General features: G+C 40.1%; 1 protein-coding gene across 1 annotated transcript in view; it reads right to left on the reverse strand.

The window, feature by feature from the left end:
- Window positions 1-26,441, reverse strand: part of TIAM1 (TIAM Rac1 associated GEF 1) — a 274,407-nt gene that overhangs the window by 126,567 nt on the left and 121,399 nt on the right. The window contains exon 4 of the mRNA XM_042459672.1: window positions 2,905-3,083. The gene's annotated coding sequence lies outside the window, so the exon portion shown is untranslated. The remainder of the gene's footprint in view (window positions 1-2,904; window positions 3,084-26,441) is intronic.

The following is a 26,441-nucleotide window of genomic DNA, read 5'->3' on the forward strand; positions in this document are numbered from 1 at the left end:
AATCCTAATCCAGCACTCAAACCACCACACCATGCTGGCTCTCCCAGAAGTAATTAATCAATGTAAAGGAACCATCAGCATTGCAACACATCCCCATGCTTGTTTATCCAGAAGCAGGAAGGGAAAGGATATTTAAAATGCAGTGGATCCTCCGCATACGCGGTCTTTTTATCGGCGGCTTTGAGCATAGGCGCTCAAAGCCGCCGGCGCGCGCAGGGCAGAAGGGGCAGCGCGTCCCATTCAATTGAATGGGCGCGCGCACCCTTTGCGCCTTGCGCGCCGCCACACCGCCGTGCACAAGCCCCATTGTTTTCAATGGGGCTCGAGCATAGGCGGAAATCGCCATACGCGGCGGGATCTGGAACGGATCCCCCGCGTATGGCGAGGTTCCACTGTATTTTTAAATGGTTGCAAAATACAGTCAGCCCTCCTTATCCATGGATTTTTTTTATCCACGGATTTAAGCATCCATGGCTTGTAAATATTCAAAAAAAGTATAAATTCCAAATAGCAAACTTTGATTTTTCATTTTATATTAGAGACACCATTTTCCTTTTCAATCATATTTAATGGGACTTGAAAATCCATGGATTTTATTATCCACGGGGAGTCCTGGAACCAAACTCCAGTGGATAACTGTTGTTTCGTTGTTACCCGCCTCAATCCAATACAGGGAGAGGCGGGAAACAAATATATAATTATTACTACTACTACTACTACTACTACTACTACAAGGGCCCACTGTGAGTGTTGAGAAGCCCTGATGAGAACCTTAAACAGGTGAGAATATTCAGTTTGAGATTTATTGTGCAAGAAAAACCTCATTTTTCATGCAGAAAATGGCATTTCCTCTGCAATAACATTTCTGTGAACAAAATGCCATTTTATACAAGTGTCATTTTGCACAGAATAAGTCTCTATTTACAAAGAACCTTCAAAAACTTACCAATTTTGAGTAACTTTCAAAGGAGAACAATGAAAAAATATACATTCTTGCATGTCAGAAACAAATAATTGCATCACTCCTGAGAAATCACTCCCAATGAGTGTAATGGTTAAAGTGCTGGACTATCTATAAGGAATCCTAGAACTCATCAGCTGATTTGGGGCCAGTCACTTTTCTTCAGCATGACCTACCTACTACGCCATGGTGAATATAAAAATGGAGGAAGTGGTAGCTCAAGTGGTTAAAACACTGTCTCTGTTGATTGCAAGATCGGCAGGTTGGCAATTCAAGGCCTGGGTGCCACATGATGGGGTGAAATCCCATCACTAGTCCCAGCTTTTGCCAACCTAGCAGTTCTAACGCATGCAAATCCAAGTAGATAAATAGGTATCACTCCAGTGGGAAGGTAAACAGCGTTCTGTGCAGCCATGCTGGTCACATGTTCATAGAGCAGTCTCTGACAATGCTGGCTCTTCGGCTTATAATGGAGACTTTACCTATACAAGCTACCTTGAGCTTATGAGAACAAAGGTAGGAAAAATATGCAACCAACAAATCCCTGTATGGTCCACGTGTTCAGAACTACAGCCTTGAGTCATTTTCTGCATGAGTTTTACAGCCAACTGTACCTGCAGCTTTTTAAAGATTGAAAGATCTACACTCTGACAGATTATCTTCAAGAATATGAGATCACCATTCTGTTGTTAGTTGGGGGCAAAATGAGGCTCCTAACTACAGAGAAGCTGCTTATTTTACCCAATGGCATGCAGAAACTCAATCCCTAGACAAGCAGCAACTTGCTGGGTGAGTAAAACAACTGGCTCCAATTTGCCAGTTCCACACATTCAATGAACTCTACACAAAACATAAATAATGAACAAAATTATACAAAATTTAATAACCTTCCCCTATGACAAAAATAACCTGAGAGTAATCTATACTGAGCTTTAAAAAAATAAAAGTTGCTAAGGGCAAAGTGCTTTTCTACGAGGAGTAATGAATTTCCTACTGAAAACAGGCTGTGCATGTAATAATGGTTGTCTTAATCCCCCACATTTTTTTGAATACAGAGACATCTATGGAGGAGCTTTAGCAAGCAAAATCACATCATAAAAGGCATTCACAGAGCAGTGTTCTGATGTAAGCAGTCTACCTCCAATACTGTGAAGCTAACAGAAACTTGGGATTTTTAATTTGTCATGGAGAGTGTCCAAATACTGAAAGCAGTTATTCATACATAGGGATGACAAAAAAAAAAATTAATCCCACTGTTCTAAACAAAAACAACCCAAGCTTTATAGGACTATTTGATGGGTTAAAGTACATGCTGTGCTCTAACAACTTTGTGGCAATCATAACAACCAGTAAAGCATAATGGTTTTAAAGACCAATACAGAGGCATACCTCAGTTAACAAAGCCTCTGACAAAGAAGCTTCTTTTTACAAACTCTTTTTATGAATGCCCATTCCATCACCTTTCCTTCTCATCCTCCGTCTAGCAGGAAGATTTTTTAACAGTACTGGCACTGGGAGGGAGGTGAAAGGGGGCCAGAGAAAGAGAGACGTCTATCACCAGGTTGTAGCAGTATGTCTGCAGTTAATTGAGCAATAAAGCTTGAGCTGGGAAAGACTGGAATTCTGTTTGCTGCTGGCCCTCTGTATCCATGGATTCTTTGTCCACAGATTTAACCACCCACAGCTTGAAAATATTTTACGAATATATAAATTCCCAAAAGCAATCCTTGAGTTTGCCAACTGATATAAGGGATACATTTTACTATGTTCAAATCAGAAAGAAAAGAAAAAGAGGGAAGAGAAGATATCATCATTAGCATAGGGGAGATTCTAGCTTTTCTGTATTGCTCAATGATATACAGTAATGGTAAAGACGCCAGTTCCTTCCAGAAGCTGCAAATGAGGCAGTAAAGTGCTATAGAAAATGAATGCAACATACATACCTTATAGGGCAGTAGTAGTATCCAGCACTACTTCTATTGAGAGAAGTGTGGAATTTAGATGTACAGAATGGCAAATACTTTCAAAATGAACAGTTACTGGAACTGCAGAATCTGTCACCACCTGCCACTCACAGACTCCATTAGTGTCTTGTCGGAGCCTGTGAACATGTGCCAAAAACCTGGTGGGGAAGAAAAAAGAGAAGCAAAATAAAAGGATTAGCCAGAATGGAGATAAAGTTACACTTTCAACACTTACTACACAAGGCATGACAACATCGACATTTACCTGTAAAACAATTATATTTCTACACTATTGTAAACTTCTCTGTGTTTGCAAGGAGGTGGCAGACTAGAATATTGTTTAGTCTTCAAAACCAGATGACACACTGGCATGATGGGTACCACAAGCAATTTAGGTAAGAAACAAAATATTTTTGCTAATACAAAATATATTTGAATCCTTTGGTTAAACAAGGGCAGGATAGAGAAGTGAGAAAAAGAGGCAGGGAAACAGAAAGAGGCTCAAATTAAGAATCACTTCTATGTCATCTTCATGAATTCCTATACAATGAGGCTAGCTGTGAGCCAACCTCAATAAGCAAAGAAAGGAGGCAGAGATTTAGAATAGAAAAATCCACTACTGAAATACCTTTGCACAGATAAAAGTTCAGAATGCAAGTTGAATTTGAAAGGGCAGCAATTGGAGGAACTGGTTTAACTGGCTTCCATGAAAAGAAATTGCAAAATTAAATACATAGCTAACAATATAGCCAGAAACAAACTATGTTTGCTCCTTAACAGAATGGGGCATGTCTATGGCAGATTTTGCACAGGCTTTCATGTTGAAGGCACCAAAAACGTGATTTTTTAAAAAAGTATATTGACAATGCAGAAATGTTAATCAAAGCAAGAAAGATGTGACAGATCTCTCACACCAATGAAGATTCAATGTCACTGAGGTTTGAGGAGGAAAGACTATTTTCAGAATAAGATTACTTCTAAGATGATAAAGGTCACTCGAAAAGAAATCATTGGTAGTGATTATGAAAACAGGCCATTTCAATTTGTGCCTTCGTTTTGGCAGCTCAGGGCCTCATGATGATTTTTATAAAAATTTTATGAGTATTCAGAATAAGCATGCATTTCCCTCGTGGTATTATGTTTGTTCGGGTCAGAAAGTGGGGAAAGCATTGTTAATAATTTGTTAAATCCAAGTCTTTTTCTTTCAGCTTTGTGCCGCTTTCCCCCTCCCTGCCTTTAAACTGCAGTTGAGCTCTGAAAAGGAGTTCATAAGTTGCCCAGAAGCTTGGAGATATTAATAACACGAAGCTCATTTATATTGAAATAGACTCATTATCATGCCAGCTGCCAACAATTTACAAGGCTGGATTCATGTTAGCAAGCAAAGGTCCTATAGGCAAGTCTTCTTCCACCTGCATCTTGTATTCAGTATTTTTAAAATCATCATCACCACCACATCATGGGGGGGAGGACCCTGTAAATGTCTGTTTGAGATAATCACTTTACCTGGGTTATAAAATCTTCCAGAACAAAGGCTCCATGGGAAATGACTGGACCTTCAGATGTTACTGGATTACAGTTCTTGTCAGTCCTAGTCAGTACAGCCAAGAGGAAGGATGGTTGGAGCTACAAATCCAGCAGCATCTGAGAGCCACACATTCATTCTTCCTGGTTTACATAAAACCCTAAACAATGGATTTGTACTAAATGAAAGATTCTTATGTGCATGTTTTTTCTCCACTCCTTTCATGATTTTCAGTCTCTTTCTCCCTAAATCAAACTTTGGTTTGCAAGATTCATTTGCAGGGCAAGTAGAACCATAATTTGAAGGTTCAACTATAAATGGAAAAAGTACAGTTTGATATAAACCAGAAAAGAAATTTCAGCACATGAGTAAGGAGGGGAGGGTGAGAGAGGAGTGTGCAAACCCAAAGTAGTTAATATATTGGTTAGTTAGGGTAAACTAAGCCCTTTGAATCCATTGTTGATTGGTGAATCCACACATAGGTAAATCACACTGATAGAGTTGCTCTGCTCTAGTCAAGAGTAGCATGATTTAGGCCAATGTTAAGACATACTTTTGGTGTTGTGTCTGAACTAATCTTATCCTCAGCAAACTTGAAAAGAGATCTTATGGCACAATCCTAAACATTTGACTCAGAATGAATTTCCCATGAGTTCAGTTGATGTTAATTCTCTTTTAAGGAGGAAAAAAAGTTCCCTTAATTTACAATTTTTCGTTCTTTCCCCTCTCTGTGAAGGTTTGATGCTGTTCCCCATAGTCCCTGACACAACCATCTGGCAGTGCAATTTCAAGGCTTTGTGATCTCAGTGCTTCAAAATAGTGCAGAAAATATTATTTCCAAGGAAAAAATAAACACTCAGGAGTCGGAACAACTCCTTGTTTTTAAGAATTTCCACGAACATGGAGTAGTCGTGTTAATCTAGTGAAGCAAAAACAAGAGAGTATTATGGTACTCTGAAGGCAAACCATTTTTATTCATCAAAAGCTTCCGTGGACTGTAGCCCACTTCTTCAGAAACATATGCCAAATAAAATTTGTTCTTCTTTAGTGTACCACAAAATTCATTGTTGTCTGTTGTCTTATATGGTTCTATTTACTTCTATCTATTTTTATTGTTGTTACAGCAGTAATTTCTGCTGGATTTTGGTTTTAAATAGTAACAATCCACTGTCTGCACTGGACATATAGCAGAATAAGTATACATTAATTCCCCAATAAATGAACAAAGCATGCTTTTCCTTTTTCGAAATGGTGATACTAGACTCTCTGAGAAGACCTCTTGAGGGATTGATTTTTGTTACTATGAGCTTTCATATCAACTCTTCTTCTAATCCGCTAACAGGATTTTCCTTGTCAATATTTATTCCAAAGAGGTTCATCTGAGGTTGAGAGAGTGTGACTCGTCCAAGATCACCCAGTAGGTTTCCATGTTCTAGTACAACACTCAACCCACTACATCACACTGGCTGTCTGGACAGAGAAAGATTACTATCCTGTAATTAATTCCTTGAAATCAATTAAATGTGCCCTGAAAAAAAGTACACATGTTCATCGTTACAACTTTTGTGAGCAATTTCTCTTTTCCAAGAACAAAAGGGATGCTTTATAAGCTGGGTTGTGTCATTTCAGCTCAGGTGATTAAGGGGTTTTCTACAAAATGCCATTATCAAAGCAAATACAAAAGATAAAGATTCTTAATAGGAAACAGGAACTCAAAATAACTGTCTCTACTGCTCAATCCCAAATGGTAGGTAAAGGCGGGGAGGCTTCCCCAAGAGAGGTGGAATGGGGCCTAACAAAGCAACACTCCAATTAGACCGAACAGCTGAGTTCCAAGGAGAAATTTCTTTTCACATAGCAATCGACAATTACGTTTAGCTGGAGGGCAACTTTGCTCAGGTGCAAGGCTATGATTTCTCCTCACCCCATCAATGAGCAAAGCCTCCTGTTCAGAAATTTACAGGTCCCCAGTTTCCTCCCCAAAGGCAAGAGTTCGTCAGTCGGCTTTTCAATCCTCCCAGATGCCTCTGCTAACAGCAAGTATGAGCTTCACCATATAATGCCCTTCTCCCTTGTTTCAGGGGTAACTCATTTGTTCAGAACTGACATAATAAAATAAATAATAAAAATTTTATTTGTATACCGCCCTTCCAACGATCAGGGTGGTGAACAACATATTAATAACATCAATACAATAACACATACATTAAAATACACTACTCATTTCCATTAAAATCAATACTAAACCCCCCCATTAGCCAGCCACCATTGCTGTCGAGGGGGGGAAGACTAACTAGGACTTGATTCAGGGAATGCTACCTGAAATAGGAAGGTTTTTAAGTCCCTCGTAAACTGGGCCAGGGAGGTGGCCGAGCGGAGCTCTATGGGCAGCGTATTCCAGAGGGCCGGGGCGACGATGGAATATTACCTCCTCATTGTGGAGGCTAGTCTAGCCCCTGGAACCCTCAATAGTTGCTGCCCAGATGTTCTGAGGGTGCGGGGCGGAATGTATGGAGACATGATTTTTTAATAGAAAGTCAGATTCTTCTCTTCATTTGACCACTTGCAAATTTGGGATATTTCTTTCCTTACCAGAGCAAACAAGGTCAAGATTGCAAGTGCTGCCTGCAGATTCTTTTTTTTTTTTTTTCCAGATTACAACTCTCAGAATCAGCCTCATGCTGCTGGCTGGGAGGTTCTGTGATCCAAAGAAAATTACTTTGCCGCCAAGCACTGCACCATGGATGTTAATGTCACAGATGACATTTACTACTAGGGTTGCATTTATCTTTAATAGTTGTGCAAAAGAAACCATTTCAGCAGATCTTGCTTATTGCCTGACAAGCAATACTTGCTGAAATTCCCTCTTCTGCACAACCATTATGGAGAGCTCTCTCCAGTTTTCTATCTGGCAACCCTTTCTATGCACTGTCTCTGAAAAACACTCCATCCCCACTGTATAGGCCATTATGAAAGACTTCATTACAAAGGTCTATTTAAAACCACTTTTCAAATGCATTAGAAATTTTATTTTATTATTCTTAGACCAAGGGCTCCCAGCTGTACTGTTTAACATGAGCACCCACTTAGCATCCTAATTTCATTTTATTTTTCAACTGGTTAACAGCAGCAATTGTCCTTCACTTCAATGTCCTGTTGATTCCTGTTTTCTTCCCCATCTTGACATGCTCACTTGCTCTTTCCCCACTCAATCCCATCCCATGCTCTGGAGGATATACCTAGCTTGCTTCTATACTTGCTGAAAACAATGAAAAGGTGATTCTCAAAAGGCTCCACAGACTAAAGCAATTGCTTCATAATCCATGACATTGGGGTGGGGTTTTGCACTATTGGCACTAGATCCATGCCCAGATATGTTCTGGGTTGATAATACACTAGGGGATGTTGGCTTGTTTATGCTTGCTTGCTTGCTTGCTTATTTATTTATTTATTTATTTACATCCTGCCTTCCTCCCAATAATAGGATTCAAGGTGGCTAACAACATATTTAAAACAAAACAAATCAAATGCAATACAAAGGCATTAATAAAATAATACACTTAAGAGTTTAAACCAAACAATTTATAAAGTTAAACCATTAAACATTACAAATAATAAAATTAATTAAAAGACTGTTGTCAATCCTGACTCATGGCGACCCTATGGTTGTGACAATTCCAAGACTCCCCATTTTCCACTGCTCTGCTAAGGTCGTTTAACTTTATACTCATGACTGCTTTAATAGAGTCCATCCATCTAGCATGCAGTCTTCCTCTCTTTCTACATCTCTCCACCTTTCCTAGCATTATTGTCTTTTCCAGTGACTCATTCTTTCTCATGACATCACCAAAGTGCAACAGCCTCAACTTTATCTTCTTGGCTTCCAGTGAGATTTCATGCTTGATCTGTTCTAGGACTCATTTGTTTCACTTTCTGGCTATCCATGATATCCTCAGCACTCTTCTCTAGCACCATATCTCAAATGAGTTGGTTTTCCTCCTATCCGCCTTCCTCACTGTCCAGCTCTCACAACTGTACATGGTGATGGCTTGAACAATTCTAACGTTCATACTCAGTTGGATAGCTTCACATTTTAGGATTTCTTCTAATTTTTTTATAGCTGACCTCCCCATTTCTAGTCTTCTTCTGATTTCTTGGCTACAGTCCCAATTCTGATCAATGTTTGGCTGAAGGTATGGGAACTCTTTTACTATTTCAATTTCCTCATTGTCTAGGTTGAATCTGTGTAGACCTTCTGTGGTCATTATTTTTGTTCTCTTTATGTTACTAGCAAGCTTGCCTTCACACTTTCTTCTTTGAACTTTCTTAGCAGTTGTTCCATGTCTGTGATATTTTCTGCTAATAGTGTGGTGTCTATACAAATCTATATACAAAACTTAAAAACAGCACCACACAGCATGAAAAGCCTAACCCTAGTAAGTTTGTAAAAGCCTGATGACACAATAATGTTTTTTTTTTAATTGACACAATAATGGTTTTGATCTGCCAAAAGAAGGAGAGCAAAGACAAAGTCATCTTGGCCTTTCTATGGAGAGACTTCCAGTATCTGTGAGTACCCACTGAAAAGGCCTTCTTCCTTCTTCCCACCAAATGAGCCCAAGGAGGTGTGGGACAAGGATCTCTCCAGACAAATGTACAGGCTCATAAAGAGAGATAGAGTCCTTCAAATAATCTGAACCCAAGCCATATAGGGTTTTACAAATAAAAACCAGCATTATGAGTGTCGTGACTATCTCTGACAAAATTTACGCAATACACTCTGGTGTGAATTACTGTTACTTGTGGTTGAAACATACTGTTAAGGAACTGGATCTCATGAATTCTTGGGAAATCAATGCAAAGTGTGTTAGTTACAAGGAAAGGATGGTGTTAAAACTTTTATTAAAGTTCTTCACTATAAAACATGTTGTCAGGGTAATTTAAAGCTCTATTTTGCTGTAATTGTGCTTGTAAGGTTTTCAGTTAGCAAATCAATGAATTCAGTTGAGTGAATTCACAACCCTAAAAATTTTCTTGTTCCACCTGTGACACATACATATATCAGACTTCAGACAAAGAACAGAACTTTGTGAAAGAGCAAACAGAAGGTGCTGTGTGTCCCTTCAAGTTGTCTTGTGACCCCATGAATTCCACAGAATTTTCTCAAAGTATACTGCCGCTTAGCTTCCAAGATCAGATAAGATCTGGTGCCTTTAGGAAAAAGAAACCTATTTCACAGATACGGTTTACAGTTTTAAAAAAGTTCTTTTCACAGCTGTAATTGTCTGCTTGTGGAACTTTTGCAAACAACACAGACAAACCTGTCAGATAAATTATTCCTCCAGCATGAACATCAATCCTACACAAATTTATAAATAGAAAGTTAATTATCCCTCTCGGAAGCCCCTGTATCTTTGCATAACTGGCAGGTCACATCCTCCAAACAATTAAAATCAGCAAAATCAGAAATAGACATTAATAACAAGCTATAAAGAGGGCAGGATTCATATAAGCAGGTATCACAGGGGAAAACTTCCTCTCCCATTCTAAACATGTTGGGACAAGACTGCAGTTCCTTGGCAATGAGGGAAAGGCACTCTTTTCTTATTATGGCTCCAGACTTTCCCCAACCCAGTGATACCCATATCATTGAACTTTAACTGCCATAGCTCCATTCTACAGAATCCTGAGGTTTGCAATTTAAAGAGGGGTATTTAAACTTCCAGCGAGTTCTAGAGCCTCACCAAACTATAAACCCCAGAGTCCCACAGGATGATAGTTAAAATGGAATCATAAAGAGGAATCATAGTGTGAAAGTGACTCCAGTGCTCTCTACATACATTGAACAATTCCCAGTGTGCCTGTAGAACATGGCCAATGGAAGCATGTGGTGCTGAATGGGCATAGTTAAAAAAAATGAGCCCAAAATCTAAGAGTTCAAAGATATGCTATTTAAGATATGCTACTTAAGTCTAAGAGCCCAAAGATATGCTACTTATTCCTATCTGATTTATCTCCTTGCAGTCTTTAAATATATATATACCTTCAAATTGCCAGGAACATTCCAAAGTCCTCCATAGTTCCCTTCACACAATGTGATTCCACTGTGGACTACAACACTCAAAATCAACCTTCCAGTATGTCCAACGTGATCAAATCTAACAAGAGTTCGAATCTAATAGGAAGCTTTATCCACTTGTGCTAAACAACACAGGGAATTCCCAGAATCTCTCAGTCACCTTAGCCAATGGGCCATGATAGCTGGTGATCTGGGGAGTTTATACTGAAAACTTAAGTTTTCTAAGCTGTTAGTTTTAGTGTGCTAGGAGTCAGAGAATGTTGTCTGGCTAGCTGAAGATTACCACTGAATCTCCTGGCTTTTCCTCTGCCCAAATAGTTGCTACTTTTCTATCCTACATTTTTCTCCAAGCAGCTAGGGAAGCTTACATGAGGCTATATCCAAAGTTATGTGACCATTCCCCCACTCCCCATACCTGTTCAGAAAGATCCTTCACCTCTAGTTGGTCACTCAGGAACATCAGAGTGAAGAAGTTCATGTAAACATAAAGATGGATGATGGTTGTATAATATTTCCAGAGACACTGACATTTTAAATAATTAAATATTAGAAACTTACAGCATTTGCACAGACATGGTTATGTAAGAAAGTGGCATTTTGTCAACACTGTATGGAAGAGGTCCCAAAGAAAAATCCTTCAGGGCTTATCATTCTATGCCCTTAATATTAAGATACAAGGAATAAAGACTATGAGAAACTGTGTTATGTAATAATTCCAGCAAAACAAATGACAATGCATTACATAAGCAGCAGCAAGTGCTGGGCAAATCAATCAAAGCAAATTAAAGCAAAGCAAATCAGAGAATTTATTTTTGGCTTGGAACTTCAGTTTGATCAGCATGGTTACTGGATATCTGTGTTGGAAAATGCAGATTTGTGGAGAAGACTTTTCACTCAGCCCAAAACTACTCTTAGCCTTTTTGTTCTCACAGATTCTCAAATACACACTTTTAGATGCTATTTAATTTCACTGCAACCATTGTTTGGTAATATACTTGGGATCCATGTGTCATTATTTCAGTTGCTCTATGTCAATTCCATAAATGGCACAGGTACGGCCTGTCTGCCTAAATGTCTACACTATTCACAAAGAGTTTAATTATGAAGTGCATACTGCTACTCCCCCCCTTATTTTGAGATGGCCAGCAGGTAAATCACCCAAATTTCTAATATTCTACCTGAAGTCCAACTGTTAATACCTGCTTCTGGTACAAACAAGTGGAGCAGTTTCCTACTGAAATTGCGTTGGTATAGAAGATAGTGGTCTTGTGTATTTCAAAAGAGTGAAGAGCAAGGAGTAAAGGTAGCTCTGACATTCACCCTGTCTGAGTACTTTATAAGCTTAAAGGATGCATAACACAGTAGCTAGACTTTAGTTAATCAAGTAAGCCTGTAGTGGAGGGAAATTATTATAATGTGGCTTTCAGTAGTTTCAGTTTCTCTAGTAAGGTATGCAATTTTTGCTCATCTTATCTGTTTTCATCTCATCTGTCTCTATCTTAGAGTACCTAGGAAAACTGTTAGGATGGGATAATCTTCTCTTCCCACCCCACCAGTATAAGTGTGAACACTGGAGGAGGAGTATCTAAAGATCAGGAAAGATCAGTCTTGTCCTTGGGGTGCACCAGTTGCAGTCCAGCCCCAGGAAACGTGTCCATAGAGGACAACATCTTATACAGTGCAAGAGTCTGGGGCTGTACCCCAGCTGTACCCAAGGAGTACTTTGATCAGTTAAAGGACATACCTTGGTTTTCTTGCTGTATTCTGCTTAACCTCTCATGTAATCAATAAACCATTGTTTTGATGGACCTGCAACTACATTTCATTTTGACAAACCCTTGAGCTTGAATTGGCTTGGGAACTGAGTGGATCAGGGCCCAGAATTGTTACACCTGCCTACTGTGTTAGACAACAACTTCCAAAACTACTGTTCCCATCCTTCCACAATCAGTATGGTTGGGCAAAGATACAATACACAAAACAAGCATGCAAATGCTCAAGCATTTGGTGGCACCTTAGAGGTGAGCAAAACAATAATAGCTGAAGTCTTGAACTCATTCTTACAGATGCATTCGAATACATTTGTTTCTCTGTAAAGTGCAATAAGAATGTATATGGCAATCACTGAATGAATAATGATATGAGAACCAGTGTGGTGCAGTGGTTTGAGCATTAGACTCAACTCAGGAGATCAAAGTTTGATTCCCTGGTCAGCTATGGAAACCCACTGGGTGACCTTGGGTGAGTTATATACTCTCAGCCCCAGATAATGCTGTGATAGATTTGTCTTAGGGTTGACTTAAGTTAGAAACTGCTGGAAGGCACACCATCACAATGAAGCTAGATCAGGACAAGCAACCGTCAAGGCTAGCTGATGTATTCATCCCCCTGAGGAGACCTTAGAAGGCTGCATCTGCACCACATCCCCCCCCAAAAAAAATTAAAAATTGACCTAAAATGCCCCCAAATATAGGGAAAGTGAATGTCATTCTTTTCTGTGATTCTGCCGTGGACCATTCTAGGACAAAGAGATACTTTTTTAAAACAATGGGAAGTACCTCAGAAGTCACTTACATTTCAATTCCACTTTTTAAAAATTGATTCTACACCCGGGAGTCCTGGGGGCCACATGTGTAGAGGCTACCACTTTGGCCATCCCCTGGGCTAAATGGATGAGTGAATAGGACATAGCTGCACCTCAACTGTGGAACTCCCTCCCATAGAAAGTAAGTCAGGCTGGCTCCAAAATTGCTATGCCACAAAGCTTCTGTTTTTTAAAATGGATTTTACAGTTTAAATTAAAATTGTTTTTAATTACATTTTAAATATGGTTTTACCCACTTTACTGTATGGAGGTTTGGAAGGCTGGGTAGGCAGAGAAGTGCTAATACTTTGGATAATTATCCACTATGCCAGCCTTAAAAAGATTGCTAGATCCCACATTGTACCTGAAAAATTACTGGGTTTTTCGATGATGATGATGATGATGATGATGATGATGATGTCAAGTGGAAATTGGGACAAAAGACAACTATTTAGAATTAGTGTCCTGTTCAAGCCTAGGAACTGAATGGTACTCACAAGTACTTCCATGTGAAAATCTGCTCCTGGTCTCCCCCCCCCCCCCATGTTTTCCAATAGCAGAATCTGGTGCCTTAAGAAATAAGACAAAAATTGACTTCCTGTTTGAATACAGACTTGTACTGGGTCTAACCAGGGACCAAAATATGGCAAAACTGGCTCCTATTCCATTAAGTATCTGGGGGTAATTTTAGGAGGTTAAAATTAAAATTAAAAAATGTAGAGTGGCTCAGGCAGCCTTGGGGAAGTCACCTTCCCCCCCCCCCCCATTCCTGCTGTAAAAGGACCTCATGACACTGTTCATTTTGCTAGAGCAGGCAAACACAGCTCCCCCTCTGGTCCTTTAGATTCAATTTTACTGAGCCAAGAATAAAAATGAACTGGTATTAGAAAGCAACCATTAGAAAGCGGACACATCAGGACTTAGCCAACAAGACACTCCTGGAGTCTCATTTGCAGGCCTACGGAGTAGCAATAGGTGCAGGCAAGAACTCGTTCTTTGCTGCACATATTGCGTCCGCGGAGTCGCGTCCGGCAGAGCTGTTCAGGGTTGTGAGAGAGCTCACTCAACTAGCTCCCCCCCTGAACCCACTATTGGAGCCATCTAAAGCCTGCTGTGATGAGTTTAACAACTTCTTCGCGGATAAAATTTCTCGGCTAAGGGATGATCTCGACGCTGTTATTGGTTCAGAATCGAGAGTAGAGGCGTCCAGAGCTTCCGTGGACTCAGTTATACTGGATCATTTTGAGTCTGTAAGTACCGAAGATGTGGACAGGATCCTCAGTAGCATTAGGAAGACGACGTGCTCTCTCGATCCCTGTCCTTCATGGCTGGCAGTTCAAGGGGGAACGGCGATAACTGAGATGTTGCACCGAATTGTCAATTCATCTCTCAGGGAGGGCCGATTGCCATCTAGTTTAAAAACGGCCATTGTGAAACCCTTATTAAAAAAGCCCTCCCTTGACCCCCTAATTCGAAATAATTATCGGCCTGTTTCACTGCTGCCATTTCTAGGGAAGGTGATCGAGAGAGCGGTTGCCTCCCAGCTACAGGGGGTCTTGAAGGATACGGATTATCTGGACCCATTTCAAACCGGCTTCCGGGCGGGCTATGGGGTTAAGACTGCCATGGTTGCCTTAGTCGATGATCTCCATCTGGGCATGGACAGGGGTAGCGTGTCTCTGTTAGTGCTCTTGGACATCTCTGCGGCCTTCGATACCATCGACCATGATATCCTTCTGGATCGCCTGGGGGAGTTGGGTATTGCTCTGCAGTGGTTCCGTTCCTACCTCTCAGGCAGATTCCAGATGGTGGAGCTGGGGGACTGTTGCTCCGATATGAGTGCCCTTACATCTGGGGTCCCTCAGGGAGCGATTTTGTCCCCTATGCTATTCAACATTTACATGAAGCCGCTGGGAGAGATCATCCGGAGACACGGGGCGCGGTGTTATCAGTACGCTGATGACACCCAAATAGTCTTCTTTCTGTCTCCGACTGATGCAGCGTCTAGGGATGGCATCTCTCCGCTCAATGCCTGTCTGGAGTCGGTAATGGGCTGGATGAGGGAAAATAGACTCAGCCTGAATCCAGAGAAAACGGAAGTACTTGTGATAGGCTCCCCCGGTACCGGGAAGGAAATTTGTCCACCCGTCCTGAACGGGGTCACGCTCCCCGTGAAGGACACAGTTCGCAATCTGGGGGTGCTTCTGGACTCGTCGCTTCACCTGACTCCTCAGGTGGATGCGACAGTTAGAAGTGATTGTTATCAGCTTCGGCTGATACGCCAGCTGCGACCCTTCCTGGGTCGGGGGGACCTTGAAACAGTGGTACATGCACTGGTAACCTCTCGACTTGATTTCTGTAATGCGCTCTACATGGGGCAACCCTTGTACCAAACTCGGAAGCTACAGTTGGTTCAGAATATGGCAGCAAGACTGGTCACTGGCAGCTCCAGGGCCAGCCACATAACACCTATATTGAAAGATCTGCATTGGCTGCCAATCCGCTTCCGGGCACAATACAAGGTGTTGGTTGTTACCTATAAAGTCCTAAATGGTTTGGGCCCAGAGTACTTGGAGGACCACCTCTCTCCATATAATCTGCCCCGCACTCTCAGGTCGGGTGGGAGACAACTTTTGAGAGTTCCTAAGGTGAAATATACAGCGTCTGCACATAGGGCTTTTTCTGTTTCGGCCCCGCGGACTTGGAACTCTCTCCCTGACGAGCTCCGCTCGGCCCCCTCCCTCGAGTCTTTTAAGAAAAATCTCAAGACTTACCTCTTCTGCCAAGCTTTCCCCCACATATCCTAATCACTATTTTTCTCCTGTTTATTGTGTGTATTGTATTGATTGAATTGTCTGATTGTTTTTTAAGTGGTTTTAATGATTGAATGATGCATTTTAATTGATGTACTGTACTGTTTAATATGGGGGACTTTTGCTAATGTAACTTGTATTTTATTATTCTGTAAACCGCCGTGATCGAAAGAACGGCAGTATATAAATAAAGACTCATTCATTCATTCATTCATTCATTATTCACCTGTGCCTAATAAGTTACTTGTAAATTATTCAGTCTGACTTAGAACAGGTCTGACTTCCCAGAAATTATGCAAAGTACATAAGCAAATGGGATAAAATCCATAAATGGCTGTTGCAACATATTTTTCATTGACTGGTTAAATATGCAAAATGATGTGGCAGCTTGAACAGTGACACAATGGCCTAAACCGAACTATTAGCCCCCACTTCAATTAAATCAACAGAAACTTGGTATGACAACTCTTCTATAAAAAATGGATTTAGGCCTGTATTATTATTTTGCAGAATTGGATAAATCCTGCATTAGATTTGAATTTTCATTAGATTTCAGTGCCAGAAAATTATTCAGGACTGTTAATTTAGAGATAGGTGATTTATTTTGCCAAAATCCAAACCTGCAAAGTCTAAACTTATAAAGCATGGACACCTCTAGTCCAGAGTATGAATTTAACTCTATTTGGGGAGTAAGGAGTGGGGGAGAAACAACATATGCTCCTTCTCCATCAATCTGTAAAACCAGTGAAAAGTTCAGAGATTAAGTGTTATCCTTCTAAAATATACATTCACACAAGAACACTAAATATTTTTGCTAACAAAAAATTAGACATCTCTACAATTAAAAATAACTTTTCATTTCAAACTGTATAACAATATACACAATGAATCTAACAATAAAGTCACTACAGTAGTTGATTCTTGAGTCTTTGCAAGTAAGGAAGATTTAAGAACAAAGATGAATTTCTAATATCCCACTTAAGATTAATAGAATGTAGAAAGATCATTACATCTCTTAGCTTTAAATGAACTTGTTCATACAAGAATCTAGCCAAGGGATAAATCTGTAAAAAAGGAAACAGGTTCCTCTGTAAATTTCATCCAGAATACTTTAAATAGGTAGTGCCTTGAAAATGTTCCATTTATGGTATTCTTTTTGTCAGATGATTATTAAAGTGAGTCAACACCTACAGTCTCAATCAAGTCATGCAATAGAAAACTTGAAATGTATCTCCCTAATGGAAAACAGATATCACTCTAAAACTAAATGTTTCCTATTTCCCCAAATAACTAGTAAGAAGTCTGCCTCTGTCGTAGCTTCAAAATAAGAGAGTACACAATTTACTTCAATCAAACTTAATCACAATAGAAAGTATTTTTTGTTTTAATACATTCACTCTCCAGCTTTAATATGTTAATGTAGATATTGAAATTTCTAACATTATGACAGTAACGTACCCAAAGGAGAAATCTGAAAAAGGAAACAGGTTCTTCCATAAATGTCCTCCAGAATAGCAAAGGTTGCCTCATTTGTCTGAACTTAAAATCCATTGGACACAGAAGAATTTCAGTTTTTAAAAATCCTATCAACCACATAATGAATTTTGTATCTGGCCACTTTCAAAACAGTACTCCAATTTCTTGAACAGCCTCAAACAAATACAGACACAATAAACTATGGAATGAACCAGGAAGCCAGACTTTTCTCTACTTGGGCTTGACCTGCACCTGCATACTGTCCATTTCTGAAAAGAAGCAATCATCCTCATTCCTAAAAGGCTCACTGAGAACAGCCCAAAGAACATAAGACAGACAGCAGCTGCCATTTAACTATAGGCCTCCACATGGCATGGATGACAGACCACCTGGGAATGTGAGATCGTTAAAGGAAGAAGGATATCAGTATAACAAAGCAATAATTCATTGAGAACCCACTGATACTAAAAACCCACTGACAAGTGAGCCAGATGCAGAAGAGTTCATATTCTGCCAAGGTATCTACCTGGTCTCCAATTCAGCACCACCTATAGTCTAACTGCTGTCATTCTTTCCAGACCAATAGCACAGCTCAGAAAAGTTTCATTTTCTGGACTATGCAAAACTCCTCAGCCATGTGACTCCCACATCTATAATCCATTTCCCCCCTCAACCACAGTTATGTCTGGCATATTTTGTTCCATTTTTTGTTCATCTGTTTGAATCTTAAAGTCCTAGAAGATTTTTACTTCACCCTTTTCTCCAAAAATATTTTTAGGCTTATCTTCCCACCAGTTGCTTGTTAGATGCTAAATTATATTTTTGCATAGATCCTATGGTACCACTGCCACCTCTTTAGCATGACTTTTCAATATTCATTCCGTGCAATTTTGCTGCATGAAGAAATTAGGTGATCAATAGAAATTATTAGTAGCAGTACTAGTACTAGTACTATTAAAATGAAATTTGGGATATGATAATCTAAACCAAAAGGGTAAAGAGATTGCTTAACTTTTCTACCACTCCTGCTTCTTCACTCAAATTTGAACTCATCCTCATCATGCAGAGAACTGGGAGCAGGAGGAATTCACTGGGAGAACACACATTTTCATGGAGGAAGAGCAAGCAGTGACTACAATGTTAAGTCCACCCCCCCCAACTCCTCAACACAAACAACCTCTTCCCAAACAACAAACAGAAGAGCATCCGGGTTCTATTGCATATGTTTCTGCATAGCTTATAGTTAGTCCTTTGCATGTGCTAAAAACCCATTCATTTCAATCCTGTTGAAGCATAGATTAAGAATGGTAACCTCTGGTTTCAATCAGCCCAGCCCTAAAACAGGATTGTGGAAGGAAGCTCCACAGGAGTTGTCTGAAGATTACATATCTTGAAATAGAAGAATGACAGTGGATCAGACAAACCAAATGTGTGTCTGAACACAGAATAGTGCTGATCTATCAACACATAATTACCAAGCAGATGTTTCATATTGGTTTTGAAAGAAGAAGCTGAATGCAAGACAGTGGCTGATGAAACCTGATATTTATACTTGATGTGCCTTATCTGTACATGGCTATGGGAATGGATCAAGGCATTCTATTATTGTAGGCTTCAACATGCCTGAACCCATTTTGAAATGTCTGAATGCCAAAATATACAAGAATCTTAACTGAAAACTCTACCTAAAGCCATCCTGCTAAATATGATTTTCTACAAAGCAAAGTAAGAAATGTAAACCAAACACATTAATTTTACATACAACATCCTGCTCGGGCAACAGAAGGGTGCTTCAAGTTAAGAAAAATAGTTGTTTACAACTTCTGAAAGTAGCAAAAATGCCAAATGTATGCAAGCTTTTATAATTATTCACATGTGTATGTTCATAAATCTATTTAAGTTTCTTCTATTTGGGAAAGCACATTAAACCTCTTTCTATTAGGTAACATAATGTTTGTATTCATCACCATGCAACTCTAAAGGTGGCATACACACATAATGGGGTGGATTTTTCCCCCTGCTGAAGCTAAACATGCTAATAAATCAAGCATGTTACATCTGTTTAGTTCATAACAGTCCGACCATAGTCACTGCAATTACTTGTGGTCAATAGGACCATGCATGAACAGGTGATCTGGATGCACAAATGTCTTCTCGGTGTGAAAGAAACCTACCCTATTTAACAGTTTTGTAGTGCGGGGAAGACATGAAAAAATCTCTTTCAGAAGTCAAAACTAGGAGGGTTTACCAACCCTGCTTCTTTTTCGCCTGTCAAAACACAAATGATTAACAGTGGTATGTTTGGGTGGGCTTGTATTGATTTAAAGCCAAACAAGATGCAGAAGAAGGCCACAATTAGAATGGAAGTGATGAATGGACAAGGGTGCTTATCTCCTTCCCTCAAATGCATTTCCTTCTCTTGTTCTTGTTGTGTGCCTTCACGTTTTTTCTGACTTATGGCAACCCTGAACATATCATGGGGGTTTCTTGGCAAGATTTGTTCAAAAGGGATTTGTCATTGCTCTCCTTTCTCAGAGGCAGAGAAAATGTGACTTGCTAGAGCTAGCTGAAGATCTGAACCCTGGAGTCCTATTCCAAAGCTTATACCACACAGACTCATTTTCTTCCCTGTACTCCTCTTCACTACATGGCAAGCATCCATCTGTATATCAAAGCTACTGGGACTACAAATGAAAGGGGTGTGTATCCTTGCTTTTGCCTGACTGATGTTTCTACACATTGTACCTCCCTTGACCTCACACACTGCTTTGCATCTCTTCAGATTTTCAGAATAAAGTCTGAAAATCTTATTTCAACCTTCATTTAAAAGACTTATCTTATGCTAGACATATTTCTATATTGATATGTATGAGAACATTTTAAACTGGGTCCCAGTGTTTGGATTAGCACAATATGGTCTAATCTTATGTTGACCATACAATTACTAGGACAAGGTGAACTTCTTAGAAAAGAAACGAGTTTTTATGACCCCTCCAGTAATAAGACATATCTATTAGTGAATGAGTTTATAAGCAATCTCATCTGTTTCCACCATCAATAGCCAAAACAGTCCATGGACTGAAAAAATTACTACCCATAAGCAGTGAGCAATAATCAGTATGTTGCAAGTAGCAGTATATAGAGAAACACTCCCATAGTAACGTTTGAGCAGTAAAGATACCCTCAGATCGATCATGCATTGTGCTCATGGAAGATGAAAACACTGGTCTGAAATGGAACAAAGCCAGCAGACCTAAGCTAATTAAATGCACAATCTGCATTTTTAATTAAATGGCAGTATCATACAATCTGTAGTCTCCCACCTCTTAATAAATCATTATCAGATGAAATAACTTGCAACCATTTATGGAGGGGTTCCCCTGATAGTTCTTAACACTATTACAGACATACTAATCATCCATTATTTTCTCATGTCTGCAAAGCCATCTGGAAATAACCAGAAGACATTTTAGTTCCAAAGCAGCATAAAATATCCGAAATGGAACACTGTGGTTTATTGTCCAAGGGTGCCATGGCTGAGTCCAACATAACAAAAAGAGCTGAGACAGAATTAGTGCTAAGAAACAAATCAAGTCAAGAGTCACAGAACACCCCAGATCCAGGAAGCCTGCTGTTGATCAGGCACAGTTTAAGCCCAATCAGGAAGCCTATTATAATCCTACACAACTATGAGTCCCAATACACCTACAGCAGTCCCCCCACATTCGCTGAGGTTAGGGGTGAAGTACCCCCGTGAATGTGGAAAACCCTAAAAAACCAAAAAACCCACTTCTTTTTTCCTTAGAGAACACCTCTCTAGGAATCTCCAGGTCCTCCAGTGCAACTCCATGGTCAACATCTGTCAGAAGTTGATCATAGAAACATGTTGGAGGACCCACAAATACTTAGAGAAGTGTTTTCTCAAGGAACATCTAGGTTCTCCAGCACAATTCTATGATCAACTTCTGGCATAGCTGCACTCAAAGGCCTACAGCAGTGCTCCCCAAACTTTGGTCCGTCAGGTGTTTTGGACTTCAGCCCCCAGAATTTCTGACTATTAGCCAAACTGGCCTTAGCTTCTGGGAGTTGAAGTCCAAAACACCTAAAAGACCAAAGTTTGGGGATCAGTAGCCTAGAGATTCCTGGAGAGAATATATTAATCAAAACCGTAAATAGTCAAATTCACAAATATGGAGGGCCAACCCTAGTTAGCAACCCCCGGCCTATGAGCACATCTGATAATTCCTGATCTCATGATCAAGTAAACATAGTTACAGAGCCCTTGCAGCCCTTGGGGGTGGTAGCAGGATACCCTGGGAATTACAGAAGTAACTTTTAAAAGTTCTGTGAGAGGGGACAGTGAATCTATATTCCCATTGTCCTCCATGTCTGCAATTAATGAAAACTTTATCCATTCTGACATCCCAGCTGTAATATAGCAGCAAATGTAATATTCCTTGCAAAGTTGAATATATTAAAGAAATGTCCCTTCTTTTGTAACCATTAAAGATACAAAAAGCTTGAAAGAGAAATTAAAAAGTGAAATACTGATTTTAAAAACTTAGTCAGTGTGTGTTTCACACTAAGCAATCAATGTTATCAATAACTTGCTGGTTTTTATTGTTTTACATAATTATCAGTAATGGGGGGGACTAGCCTTACTTTAGTGACTAAAGCAATGGAACTACTTAGTTTTATTAAAATTTAGTTATAACAAGGTATGGAAATCACAATTTCGGGTGGACTAAAAGCTATGGACAATATCTGCAACCATTAAAATGAGCAGATTTCATAAAAACAGTATTAACTCACATTTTGGATATTTTCTTTCATTTGTGCTAAACTGGACCCATTTTATCTATGTCTAAATCCTGTACTTCTCTCCCTCCTTTCCCCACTTCTGGTTTTCATTTCTTACGCCATTTCACCCACCCTCCGTCTTAGCATCTCTTTTCTGCAGCTTCCAAAAAATAAGATTTCTGTGTTAATATGTTGTCACTGTATAGTCATAATTTTGGTCGTTATAGCTATGCTTTAAGAGTTTGCTTTACATTTTATACTAACAGTGTTGGTCTAGGAATTGTTAATGCTGAAAATATTCTTATAATGCTAATGAATTTATTAAAGAATGTTTTATCTGACCACTCCCTGTCTTACTCTTGCATTTCTCTACAGCCTAGCCATTATTATTTAAACATTTTCAACTATTCCTTCACCCATACATTAATAACACTAAAATAATCGTAGCATTATTTATATCTTAGAGTGGCAAATGATGTACAAACAGTGAATGTATTTATGGTTTTATGAAGTGAGCCCTAATCCACAGACCAGAACTTGCACAAGACCCTCCCATATGCTAGGGATGGCTGGATCAGTGTTTTCAGTCTGTCAGTTCCACATCTGTTCATTTATAAATCTGTTCTCCCATTCTTTCTGCTCTAATCTGCACTTTAAAAAATCCTGCCCATAAACAGTGGGCCCTTGATATCCATGGATTCTATTTTAATGGCGTCAACCATCCATGGCTTGAAAAAAAAATTAAATCCAAAATGCAAACCTTGATTTGCCATTTTATATTAAGTGACACCATTTTGCTACACCATTGCATATAATGGGACTTGAGCATCTGGATTTTGGAATCCACAGTGGGGTCTTCAAATAAAATCCCAGGGGACACCATGAGAACCATTGTATAAATTTTAAATGCATTAATGGCTAAAATGTATTTTTATCCACAATAATTTAAAATACAATTTTGAAAAGCAACCAAAGTTCTCAAAAGCAGTTCTTGCTTAGCAACATATGGACACACACACACTTTCCTTTGACTCCTAGGGTTATAGTTGCACCCCATCCACAATGCAAGTAATTTCTCCCATATTTTTGTTCCTCAGGCCCTTCTAGGAAGTGTATTTGTCTAGACTGCACTCCACAGACACGCTATCAATTTAAATGCTAATAGAATTTATTAGCTGGAAAAAGTTTTGTTATTCAGCAACAAAACCTGGCAACTGATGTCATTCATTACTTGCTTCAGTCTGAGTTGCCTGGGTGGGAACAGAGATGTGGAGATGTGCAGTGAAATCCTGGGCGTACTCATAAGTGATTTCAGTGGAGCTTACTCCTACTATAGAACTTCAATCCAAATCCTTTATGGAGTCCTTATGACAAATACAACACTTCTGAGCCCCATAGACCTGAACGACGTGGTGGGGGGCAATTTTCAGTAAAACTGGGGAGGACACATTAACAGTGTCTCATAGAGCTGGGTAGTTCCTAGTAAACATTGTACCTGCAAGTGCAAAAGTAAGGGGGAAATGGCTAATATAACATGTAGTAAAACCCTAAGTATATCACAAAGCTTGAAGAAATTATTTTCTATACGTACTACAATTTACAGATTCTACTTCCCAAAATGGCTTCTAGCTATGCTAGGCTGGAAAATCATAGAATACTCCAACCCAAGCCCCCAGCTTTTCCCAGCTGCTTATGCAGTCTGCCCTCGGTATCTGTGGAGGGTTCGTTCCAGACACACCCCATGATTACAAAAATCTGCAGATGCTCAAGCCTGTGTTGACCCCAATGACGGCACATGCATGTGGCTGTGCTGCCATAAGGGACAGCCCCTGTTGTCCTGTGGTGGTATGTACATGGGGCTGTGCCATATTAAGTCCCATTGTCCCAATGATGGTGCAACTGCATGCTCGCACTGCCACAGGACAATGGGGGCTGTCCCTAATGGTGGTAAGACTGCATGCACGCACCACCATTGGGGATAAGGTGGGCTTGCCATCCATGAATGCTTGAATCTGCGGATATCAAGTCCACAGACACCAAGCGCCGATTGTAATATGTCCCCTACCACTTATTTGACTATGTGTTCACACTGATGTGAACATATCAGTTCACTGTGTTAACAATGGTTCACATTAACAGAATTTGAACATTAAATGTTGAGTGCCATCCAAAATAGTAAATAAGGTGGGACAGCTTTGGGGATTAATGGGAGAAAGAGCCCATAATCACAAGAATGTCTACCTGTTTGCAATCTGTGTCTTGCAAGAGCCAGCATAAAATTCTCAGAAATGCAGTAGTGGAGTCAGAGCTCACGGGGCCAAAATATCAGGCCCCTCCCTTTTTTTTTTTTAATTAGCTGGCCAGGAATGTCACATGGCAACCATTTCAGGGTTTCCTTTTCTTCCTGCACTAAGCTGTTGAGAGAAGGAACACTGATTTTTCAAGACAACATTGTATTGTTACATGCTATCCCTGCCTTTGTGCTGAGCCAGCATAGTGTAGTGGTTTGAGCGTTGGACTACGACTCTGGAGAACAGGGTTGGAATCCCTACTTGGTCATAGAAATCCACTGGATGAACTTGGGCAAGTCACACTCTCTCAGCCTCAGAGGATGGCAATGGCAAATGCCATCTGAAGAAACTTGACAAGAAAAGCCTGTGATAGATTCACCTTAGGTTCTGCGTATGTCAGAAACAACTTGAAGGCACACAACAATTAACAACATCCCTGCCTTCATGCAAAGTATTTTTGAGTGGCTTGGTCTTCAATGGCCAATTAAGGCCAATTAGCTTTAGATGAGGCCTGCTCCTGGTGAAAGGCAAAAACTGCTAGATCTGGTTTCTGAATCTAGATCAGCACAGCTGCCTACATTGAGAAGCTCTTTGCTAGCATGATTATGTGAACTGTCTGGGCCCCTACACTTCAGAACTGACCACACCACTGACTGTCAAAAAAAGCAGTTCAGGTGAGTTTTATCAGAACATCTTCATGGTTAGGATTCTAGCCTGCTCATACTTATTAAAATGTCACCAGTCGTGTTTCCCTGAAAGCTAGATGAAACATTTCTTTAGGCTCTTCTCCAGCCAGATAGTGCTCAGACATCAGTCTGATAAATAATGCAACTATTCCCTGCTAGGTCTTTTGAAGAGTGAAATTAGTTTTATGTTGGCATCATAGTAGAGGATACGGTCATATAACTGTTCAGGAATTATTCAGAACCTGGTTGTGATAAAGAAAAGGAAAAAAAAAAAGGGGGGGGGTTTCCTGGCTCAATGTACAATGTACTGAGCTCCAGAGTCATATGAAACCCACAATAAAAATAAGACCATTGCAAAACCTGACAAAAAACATTCCTTAGATTTCACGTAAGCACTACATGCTGATTCAGCAGCAAAAACCAGTATAATTGAGATTTATCACTTTTGCCTGGATGGAGTCCAAAGCCATTCATATACAAGATTTCCTCATGTCACACACCTGTTTTTAAATCAGTGCTAGCCAAGGACAGTCTGTTTCCACTTCATATGGGACCAAAACAATTTACAAGTTGAAACCCCAGACTATTAATTAGGAGTCTATAAATATGGACTTGGCTTACTAGCCAAGAGTAATATATCATCAACACTGGCCTCTGACCACCCTCACAGCCATTGTACATTTGCAAAGCACTACTTTTCAACCTTTGGTCTTCCATATATATTTCTGCATCCATAAGTCCTAGCCAATATAGCCAATTGTATGGGATTATGAGAGCTGAAGTCAAAAACAGCTTGGGTTCACATATCTGAAAGACTATGGGCCTGTGCAGAATGGCCATTAACGCCAACATGGGGGCAGCATTACGCTGCATGCCACACCACACGGCGTGTGGCATCATGGTACTCTTCTGGTGCTGTGTTTAGATGATGCAGCACCAAAGGAGCGCCGTAAAGCTGCAGTGCGGCAGCTTTAGCACCTTTTCCAGGATGCGAAAAGGAGACGCTTTTGGAGGCTCCTTTTTGAGCCCTGGAAAAGGCAGATCGGAGCTGTGGGGTGTGGTTGCCATGGCCCCAATCTGGTGAAGATGGAGGCGGCTGCAGGCCACCACTTAGGGGTGGTCTGCACAGCCCCAGTGTCTCCCAATATGAGCCTGTCCAAGTTTTAAGATCCTTAGTGGAGAGCTTTCTCTTGCTCCACCACCATTACATGCATGTTTGGTGTGGACACAGGGGGGAGCCTTCTTGGTGGTTGTTCCTATCA

This window comes from Sceloporus undulatus, chromosome 3, assembly GCF_019175285.1.
Source record: "Sceloporus undulatus isolate JIND9_A2432 ecotype Alabama chromosome 3, SceUnd_v1.1, whole genome shotgun sequence".
Lineage (NCBI taxonomy): Eukaryota > Metazoa > Chordata > Lepidosauria > Squamata > Phrynosomatidae > Sceloporus > Sceloporus undulatus.